Raw genomic sequence first — 10,141 nt, 5'->3', positions numbered from 1 at the left:
TCCTTGTGTGAGTTCTCCTGTGTCCTTCTGTCGGTTCTCCTGTGTCCTTCTGTCGGTTCTCCTGTGTCCTTCTGTCGGTTCTCCTGTGTCCTTCTGTCGGTTCTCCTGTGTCCTTGTGTGAGTTCTCCTGTGTCCTTCTGTCAGTTCTCCTGTGTCCTTGTGTGAGTTCTCCTGTGTCCTTCTGTCAGTTCTCCTGTGTCCTTGTGTGAGTTCTCCTGTGTCCTTGTGTGAGTTCTCCTGTGTCCTTGTGTGAGTTCTCCTGTGTCCTTCTGTCGGTTCTCCTGTGTCCTTCTGTCGGTTCTCCTGTGTCCTTGTGTGAGTTCTCCTGTGTCCTTGTGTGAGTTCTCCTGTGTCCTTCTGTGAGTTCTCCTGTGTCCTTCTGTCAGTTCTCCTGTGTCCTTGTGTGAGTTCTCCTGTGTCCTTGTGTGAGTTCTCCTGTGTCCTTGTGTGAGTTCTCCTGTGTCCTTCTGTCGGTTCTCCTGTGTCCTTGTGTGAGTTCTCCTGTGTCCTTGTGTGAGTTCTCCTGTGTCCTTGTGTGAGTTCTCCTGTGTCCTTCTGTCAGTTCTCCTGTGTCCTTGTGTGAGTTCTCCTGTGTCCTTGTGTGAGTTCTCCTGTGTCCTTCTGTCAGTTCTCCTGTGTCCTTCTGTCGGTTCTCCTGTGTCCTTGTGTGAGTTCTCCTGTGTCCTTGTGTGAGTTCTCCTGTGTCCTTGTGTGAGTTCTCCTGTGTCCTTGTGTGAGTTCTCCTGTGTCCTTGTGTGAGTTCTCCTGTGTCCTTCTGTCGGTTCTCCTGTGTCCTTGTGTGAGTTCTCCTGTGTCCTTGTGTGAGTTCTCCTGTGTCCTTCTGTCGGTTCTCCTGTGTCCTTGTGTGAGTTCTCCTGTGTCCTTCTGTCGGTTCTCCTGTGTCCTTGTGTGAGTTCTCCTGTGTCCTTGTGTGAGTTCTCCTGTGTCCTTGTGTGAGTTCTCCTGTGTCCTTGTGTGAGTTCTCCTGTGTCCTTCTGTCGGTTCTCCTGTGTCCTTCTGTCGGTTCTCCTGTGTCCTTGTGTGAGTTCTCCTGTGTCCTTGTGTGAGTTCTCCTGTGTCCTTCTGTCAGTTCTCCTGTGTCCTTGTGTGAGTTCTCCTGTGTCCTTGTGTGAGTTCTCCTGTGTCCTTGTGTGAGTTCTCCTGTGTCCTTCTGTCAGTTCTCCTGTGTCCTTGTGTGAGTTCTCCTGTGTCCTTCTGTTGGTTCTCTTGTGTTCTTCTGTCGGTTCTCCTGTGTCCTTTTGTTGGTTCTCCTGTGTCCTTTTGTTGGTTCTCCTGTGTCCTTCTGTCTGGTCTGTGTTTTCAGGATGACCCGCTGGATCTGCTCTGCCACTTCTTTCGGTCTCATTGTTTACCATCATGATGAATGTTTTCTGTATCTGAATGAGTTCCAGGCCTGAGTGCTGATGTTAAGTCCAGATGCAGCAGGGTTTGGTTTGGACGAGTTGAGCGTCTGTTCTCAATCACACGTGTTCCTGCTGAAATGAGGAAAAAATCTGACTCTCTTTAGCAAACCCATGATCCTGCAGTAACCCTGAGCTGTGGAGTGGCTCTCTGTCTGATCCTCATGTGCTGATGGAGAGTGTGGACTTCAGACTCTCTGAGAAACAACGGATTCTCCAGCACTGCGCAGTGTTTGTTTAAGGTGAACTGCGTCACTCCTGCTGCACCGACCCCACTGACATAGAATAATGAGCAGTCACAAATGGATTAGGAAAAGAATGTTGAACTGATTAAATTAATATTGAATAGAAATGACAGACTTCAGCTAATACTGCAGATCATCAACTAGCCCACATACAAATCTGATATATGGCAATGTATGCAGTATACACCTATCACATACAAGTTCATATTTGAATTTCACCTATATAAATGTGTCTTATATGCAACAAATATTTAGAAAATAACTGCTGTCTTATATTTCTGCATGGGTTCATAAATATATAATTATGTTAAGTTTATTTAATTTATAAAGCACTTTCAAAACAGCTATGGCTAGCCAAAGTACTGTACATAAACAGCAAATAATAATAATATAAGATCCAGAAATAGAAGCAACTGCTCAATGTAGCATGGGCAGACCAATTAAAACAGATCAACAGATTAATTCTTGTTAAAATCCAAGACAGACAAATGGGTGAGGAGGGGATCATAAGTTAAAAAATTATATTACATATTTAATACATTTGAACATATATGTATAAATTTGTAATTCCAATGGTTGGAAATGTGTATATATATATATATATATATGAATGCATATTTTTTTGTAATATTTCTGAATATATGTTGCTTATATGACATTTTATATATGTGAAATCTGAACTAGTGTGTCATATACACTCACTAGTACCGGTCGAACCCCCTTTTGCCTTCAGAACTGACTTAATCCTTCATGTCAGAGATTCAACAAGCTACTGAAAATATTCCTCAGAGATTTTGCTCCATATTGACATGATAGCATCACACAGTTGCTGCAGATTTGTCGGCTGCACATCCATGATGCCAATCTCCCGTTCCACCAAATCCCAAAGGTGCTCTACTGGATTGAGCTCTGGTGACTGTGGAGGCCATTTGAGCACAGTGAACTCATTGTCATGTTCAAGAAACCAGTCTGAGATGATTGGTGCTTTATGACATGGTGCATTATCCTGCTGGAAGTAGCCATCAGAAGATGGAGACACTGTGCTCATAAAGGGATGGACATGGTCAGAACAATACTCAGGTAGGCTGTGGTTGACACCATGATCAATTGGTACTAATGGACCCAAAGTGTGCTAAGAAGCCTGAACCGCTGATACAAGGCAGGATGGATCCATGCTTTCATGTTGTTGATTCGAGCATCCGAATGTGTCAGCAGAAATGGAGACTCATCAGACCAGGCAACGTTTCTCCAATCTTCTATTGTCCAGTTTTGGTGAGCCTGTGTGAATTGTAGCCTCAGTTTCCTGTTCTTAGCTGACAGGAGCGGCACCCGGTGTGGTCTTCTGCTGCTGTAGCCCATCCGCCTCAAGGTTGGACGTGTTGTGTGTTCAGAGATGCTCTTCTGCAGACCTCAGTATTTGTGTTAACGAGCAGTTGGATAGGTGTACCTAATAAAGTGGCCAGTGAGTGTATGTAATTTGCATAAATATTAGATTTCTATGTAAATCTCACATTTTGGCGTTTAACTGAATGATGTGAGCTTTATAACTAATGAAAAGGTTAGATTATGAAATACATATATAATTTTTTCAGGCATTTTATTTATGTTTTATTTATGTCACCAGTTTTATGTAATTTCACAACGTTGATTTTATCCTGATAACCTGAATGACGTCTAACAGATTGGAGATTCAGGACTAAAGTGCCATTAGTTCTTTTAATATATAATTAGATCAACACTTTTAATACCAAATTGCGCTGTAATATCACACAGACGACAATCTGAACAGGCCAAAACAAGTTTGTGGGAACACTACAATATGGGACACAGTGAACATGACATGTATACAGTATTTATTTAACTTTATTATGTTAGTTATTAAAGATACGGTTATTCATTAGCTTACGCATTAGCATATAGTGAATTATATTAATAAATGCTGTACAATGTTCACTCATGTTAGTATAAACTAACAATAGCTGTGCATCTCAGATTGTAAAGTCTTTTAACATGTTTTCACATGAACTCTTGTGTTTATCTGAAGATGTAAAGATAAAATCAGTCTGCAGGATTACACCAAAGGTAGCAGTTTGAGAAATCAGTTCATTTAACCTCCACAAGAGATTTATTTGAGACATTACCAGCATTTAGCGCTTTAACATTTAATTTAGTGCTTCCCCTTATTTATTTTGTACAGAATAATCACAGTTCCAGGTGCACATGTATTCAGAAATGAGCTCATGAGCTGCTTTCTCACAGTTGACTGACGCTGAAGTCATGTAAGCGTTTATTCAGAAGTGGAGTGTGTTTCTCTGACATTCATCACGGCTCTGCTGGTAAAATATGAAGACTGAAATGCCAGGCACTGAATGTTTTATAGGCTCAGGCTCGGGTTTCAGGGTGTCTTTCATTAGTTTTAATAAGCTGTGCTGAAGTAGCTGCGACTCCTCTGTCAGAGGCTGATTTATTCTTTTCATTAGTGGCGTGTTTAAGAGTCTCGCAGCTCCGCTTCACTGATTTATATCAGGAGATTCTCTGCTGACCGTGACGGCGGTGCAGGCTCTGTTTCAGGCCGTTTGTCCTCATTTACTGCTCATCTGTGTTTTACAGGATTGCAGAAATCTCTCGCTGGAAAATCTGACTTAATAAACTGAGTAAACCTGCTGAAACTTTGAACTTTTTAAGTTTATTTAACAAAATCTACATAATTATACACAGTTAATGTAATGAATCATTACAGAAGTAACAGGTTTACTCTTTTTTAAAAGTAAACTCAACTAATCTCTTTAAAAACAAAGGGTTTACATAATTTTAGAAGGTAAAGTCAACTAATTGAGTTAAAAACAACATGTTTACGCAAGAAAAACTACAACTAATCTCTTTAAAAAAACTACAAGATTACTCATTTATTAACCAAATAGTCAAATGTGTTAAAAAAACAATAGGATTACTCAAGAAAAAGTGAATTAATCTCTTTAAAAACTACAGGTTCACTCACTTTGTATAAATTAACTATCAACTAATCGCTTTAAAAACAAAGGGTTTACACAATTTTAGAAGGTAGTTAACTAATTGTGTTAAAAACAACATGTTTACTCAAGAAAAAGTGAATTAATCGCTTTAAAAGCAACAGGTTCACTCACTTTGTATAAATTAGTCAACTAATTGCTTTAAAACAACAAGATTACTTTTAAGAAAATAAAGTCAAATAATTGTGTTAAGAACAATAGGTTAACTCATAAAAAGTTAATCACTTAAAAGATTCATTTACTCAGAGAAATAGTCAGCTAATTGCTTCAAAAACAATGGGTTTACTCACCTTTAACAGAAATAAATTCACTTTAAAAGTCAACTAGTGAAGTTTCATAAACTAAAGCTGCGGTCACACTGGGCTTTTCCTCCCATAGACTTCCATTCATATGCACGCGAATGCATCAGACTGGAAACGCAAGGTCATGCGTCCAGTTTCGCATGTCGCTGTGGTGCAAAGTTCAAGCTTGGTGAACTCTGACCTGTGAAATCGCATCACTTGACTGCGTGAGACCAATCGAGGATCAAAACAGGACCTCTCTGGACATAAATTTATAACATGGAGCAATCGCTCGCTTTATTAATGTCTAATCATCTTGATTAATCCCGCCCCTTTTCGCAGCGCCATACGACAGAATTTCTCACACACAAAGCCCAGTGTGACCGTAGCTTAATTTTGAGAGGAGCACGTGATATGATTGAGCACGACTGGCCGCTCATCTGTAATCAGTAATAATCCAATCAGAGTGATCCTAGTTTACTATAAATGAATCATTTTCTCCCTACTGCTCTATCTTTGTTTGGAAGAATCCCCCCTTCCACCCCGTCTCCTCCTTTTCCTCCCTTTTCTAAAGGGGGAGCTCTCGAGACCTACCTGATCTCAGATCTCCTGATATGCTTATTGACTGGGCGGGAGCCCTGGGCTCATATATCTCTGAGCTCAGGGTTCTCTCCCGGGACAGCATGCCAAACCTGCTTTAAACGCCGAGCATATCTAAGTGGGAACTCTTGAAATGATATTAAAAGCAATGGATTGTTGTGTGTTTGGTTTGGACCACATTTAGCTGAATCTAAAATCAGTTGACCAAGTTCTTAGCAATGCATATTACTAGGTTTTGCTATTTTCACAGTAGGAGATTTACAAAATGTCTTCAATGGACATGACGTAATATTCTAATGAGTTTTGCCATGAAATAAAATGTTTTTGGGTTTTTTTTTTACCAATATGATGTATTTTTGCTATAAGATACACCAGTGCAGTCACACAAACTAATGCATCTGAGTGGACATTACTGCTCACCATGTCAGCTCTGAACAGATTTCATTAGTTTAATGGACTGTTTTCAGTTTCTGTATTTCTATGTGCTTAAATGATCATCACACCATACAGGCGAAACAAGACACAGCAGCACTAGACAGAAATGAAGAGTAGTAGATTACAATAATCCGTGATTAATGTATCAGATTTCTACTTTATTTCAATACACTCCTTGGAAATCAGTACCAAGATATCTGTGCGCTCCATCGTGGGGTTTTGTAGGTTTGAGTTGATCTACTGAAAAGAAGATTCAGTGTAAACATGGAAAAAAATATTATAGTAAATAATATTAATGAAGCATACTATAGTACAGTGTATTATACTATATATTTATATTTAATAATATTTACAACTCTTAATGAATGATCCAGCACACTGTAGTATTAACTATTGATAAAATTTTGATCAATTCAAGTACTGTCATAAAAGCTGCTGATAAAACACGATGTTTAGTTGAGAATGATTTTTTGTCCTGATTAGATGAGTACAACACAGACAGAACATCCTTCATAAGTAAATACACATACACACATTATTAGTCATTATGCATTTCACCAAGACTAGTCAACATGCCCAGAGCTAGCCACCTTCAGCTCAGGTGTTATTAATACATTCAATAAAGCCCTCAATGTCAATATAGACCCTGATCCTTTGCTAGCCCTCATCAGAGCATGCCTTGGACCTGATTTCACAGTTCGTTTAGTATACTTCTAAAGTGGAATTTCCCCATCTGTATGCAGTTATTCTCTGATGTTATGTACTTCTGTATCTAATGTACTTAATTTGGTATTTATGTATTTATTTTTGTATTATTATTATATTAATAATAATATTTTCTGTTTCTCTGTTTTGCTAATTGAGTTAATGAATGAGAGGTTAAAGGATGGTATTAACGAAGGACAGTACTGCTTACCTCTCTCAGTATTTAATTTGTATTATCATGCAAAAGGCCAATAAAAAGCTTGAAATACAAGACTAGTCAAATAACAATTAATTAATAAATGATCACTACTGATATATCAGAATCAGGTCGTTGATTGGTTGAGCAGGAGACTGGAAACAGAATGGCATTGTGGGCCACACGCAGCGTCAGTGTATTGTGAACTGCATGCTTGCACACTACTGAGAATCACTACTGAGGGGTCGAGTGTGTGTGAACAGTCGAGGATTAAACGAGAGTGACTTCAGTTTCAGCTTGAACTTCTCAGCAGATCCAGCAAACACAGGTGAGTGTTTGATCATTACACCCACACACACACACACACACACACACACACCCGTGTGCTTCAAATGATGACTGCAGGTGTGTGTTTTCTCTGTTTGCTGTCCGTCTTTAGGGCTTGTTTACAGCCGGTCACTTCATGTGTGATCTCTCTGACCTGATCTCTCTCTTTGACTTGTTAAAGTGTTTCCATGTTTGTTCATGCTTCTCTGCTAAACGCCTGATTCTGATCTCCAAATCCCGCGCTTTATGCAAATGTAATGATGTTCCGTCGACTAAAGCGTCAGATACAGCACGTGTTATTTTAATGAATATTATTATTCACAGAAACAGAAGCTATAGATCTTATTTAGCATTCAGATTAGGTTATATGCAGGCTGTAAAACATGACAAGCGCACGAGGCAGGATTAATGTCATTATAGGCTATAAATCAAAGCCTTTATGTATTGTTTGTGTCGTACAGAAACATGCAGGACATCATCCAGAAGTGTAGAGGGTTAACATTAATCTCTATATCATCATCATCATCATCAAACTCTTCCTGCCTTTGTGAATGAACGCAGCACTATCTTATACTGTTATTATTCCTCCCCTTTCTCAGAGATATCTCTCATCTGATATTAATTTAACAATTTAATTTCATCACTTCACAAAAATAAAACAAAATAAAAATGTAAATAAAGCGACACAGAGATCTGGAACTGTCCCCGCTGTTCATGCAGTCGTGCTTGATTCAGTAATGATTCCTTGGCCTTTCTTTTAAGTTATGTGGTTGTGAACAGTTTATTTAGGCTGAATTTACACAAATTAAGTAGAACATTACTAAGTTTAATTTGTTGAAATTCAGGTGGCTCAGTGGTCAGCACTGTGGCCTCACAGCAAGAAGGTCGCTGGTTTGAGTCCCGGCTGGGTCAGTTGGTGTTTCTGTGTGGAGTTTGCATGTTCTCCCCGTGTTGGTGTGGCGTCCGGCTGCTCTGGTTTCCCCCCACAGTCCAAACACATGCACTATAGGGGAATTGATCAACTAAATTGGCCGTAGTGTATGAGTGTGTGTATATGGGTGTTTCCCAGGACTGGGACTGGGTTTGAAAAACTCACGAAATTTTCTTCCAGCTGCTGCGGTCGTCAGGGGGCGAGGAATGGCGCAAGTTAAACAAAAATGCACCAAATTACGATGCGAGTTAAGAAACATTTGGTATACTGTATACAGTTAAAGGGGACGTGAAGACACATAAATTAGGGACATTTAATCAGAAAAACAAGTGAGTATACTGAGGGGATAAGCAATTATTGATCCTCAGAAGTGGTAATACCCAAACAGCTCATGGAAAACAGTAAGCATACTGAGTATACATGCGTATAGCCCCGACTACACCACTGATGTACGGTGTGTGCATGCATGTGTGAGGACTATTGTGTGGATATGTGCGTGTACAGATATGCTTTATCTGAGTATATATTTGTTGTTTATTTTGCTTTATTTGTCTGTACGTTTTTATGTGGTTTATTTTAATGCTTGTTTGTTGTTTGTGAAGCACTTTGAGTGTCATATGTAGGAAAAGTGCTATATGAATAACATTTATTATTAATATTATGAATGCTTGGAGATTTGTGGATTTAAGTGAATGGAAAAGCTATTCTTTAGGAATTAAGGTCAAGTTTGACCCCATTAATATGCTGTATAAATTAGCCTAAAGGATTTTTATATCTTAAATCAGCGCTGTCTCAAGATTAGAAACAAACAGACCTCCAGACAACACGTGCTGGAGACAGAGTGGGCAGGCAGAAGCAGAACATACACACATCATCCTGAGCTGTGGGAAGATTCAACCGTTTTGGGATGATGTGCAGATTGTTTGGATGCAGAGTTGGTATGACTGCACTGTTTATTGATGGGAGATCTTCAGGACACCGTCTCCAGAGGTGACCAGTATTTGTGTCAGATTCTTCTTGTGGTGTGCAAAAACACTATAACAAGGAACTGGCTTCAAGACTCAACGTTGAAACTACAGCCCTGCTCACACTGTGAGATTTCAGCTGTGATTTTTGTCATCTGAGACAAATTTGGGAAATTCCTGTAATGCTAGGCTGAAATCGGGGATCTCTGATAGTTGGTTTGACATGTTCACAGACAGCTGCTTTTCCTCAGATGAAGTTCTGCAGCGTCACAAGATTTCAGACACGTTCCTGCAGTGTGACAACAGCTGTGATGAGCGTCAATCCAAGAACCAATGAGAGCGGTGAATCTGATGGCGCAATCCGTGCGACGATTCAAATGGCCGCGGGGAAACGTCCAGTTTTTCTTCCTGCTTTTATCATTGAGTCACGCTGTGTGCTAAATTACTGCTACAGATTGTTCACGTTTACTGTGAGGAATCATTTCAGAATGCGGGATGGTGAACGTGTGACGGGTGGATGACGTCACACTCAGGGGCAGTTTTCTCCCGTGTTTGGTTCGTCTTTATTGTCGTTCAGTCTGACTTTCTGACAGCTGAGCTCTCACAGTGTGACATGGGAGCCGTGGTCATGCAGTCTGACATGCTACAATTATTCAGTATTATACAACATCTCTCAGTGTGAGCCGGCCTTTAAGCAGTGGTTTGAGATAACTGAAACTCATGTAATGGAAAAACAGATCATTTCAGGAAGAGTGTGGAAACGGTTGATATGTAGGGAATATAGAGACATGGCTGTTTAAGTGAATGGTGATTGGAACAGATACAGCAATCTTATGTGTTTGGAACCAATTAGGGTTGGGTCAATAGATGATGCCATCACCCATCGCCTATGGTGGATAGACATCCTGACGCTGAGCCAGCATCGCGATCCTCCGCCTCGCCCCCATTGCAGCAGCAACCTGCTCTCGAAAAACACACACACTGAGGCCCGTTTACACTAATATGT

The sequence above is a fragment of the Danio aesculapii genome, chromosome 9 (genome assembly GCF_903798145.1).
Source record: "Danio aesculapii chromosome 9, fDanAes4.1, whole genome shotgun sequence".
NCBI classification, from domain to species: Eukaryota; Metazoa; Chordata; class Actinopteri; order Cypriniformes; family Danionidae; genus Danio; species Danio aesculapii.
Note: the sequence above shows the minus strand (reverse complement) of the source record.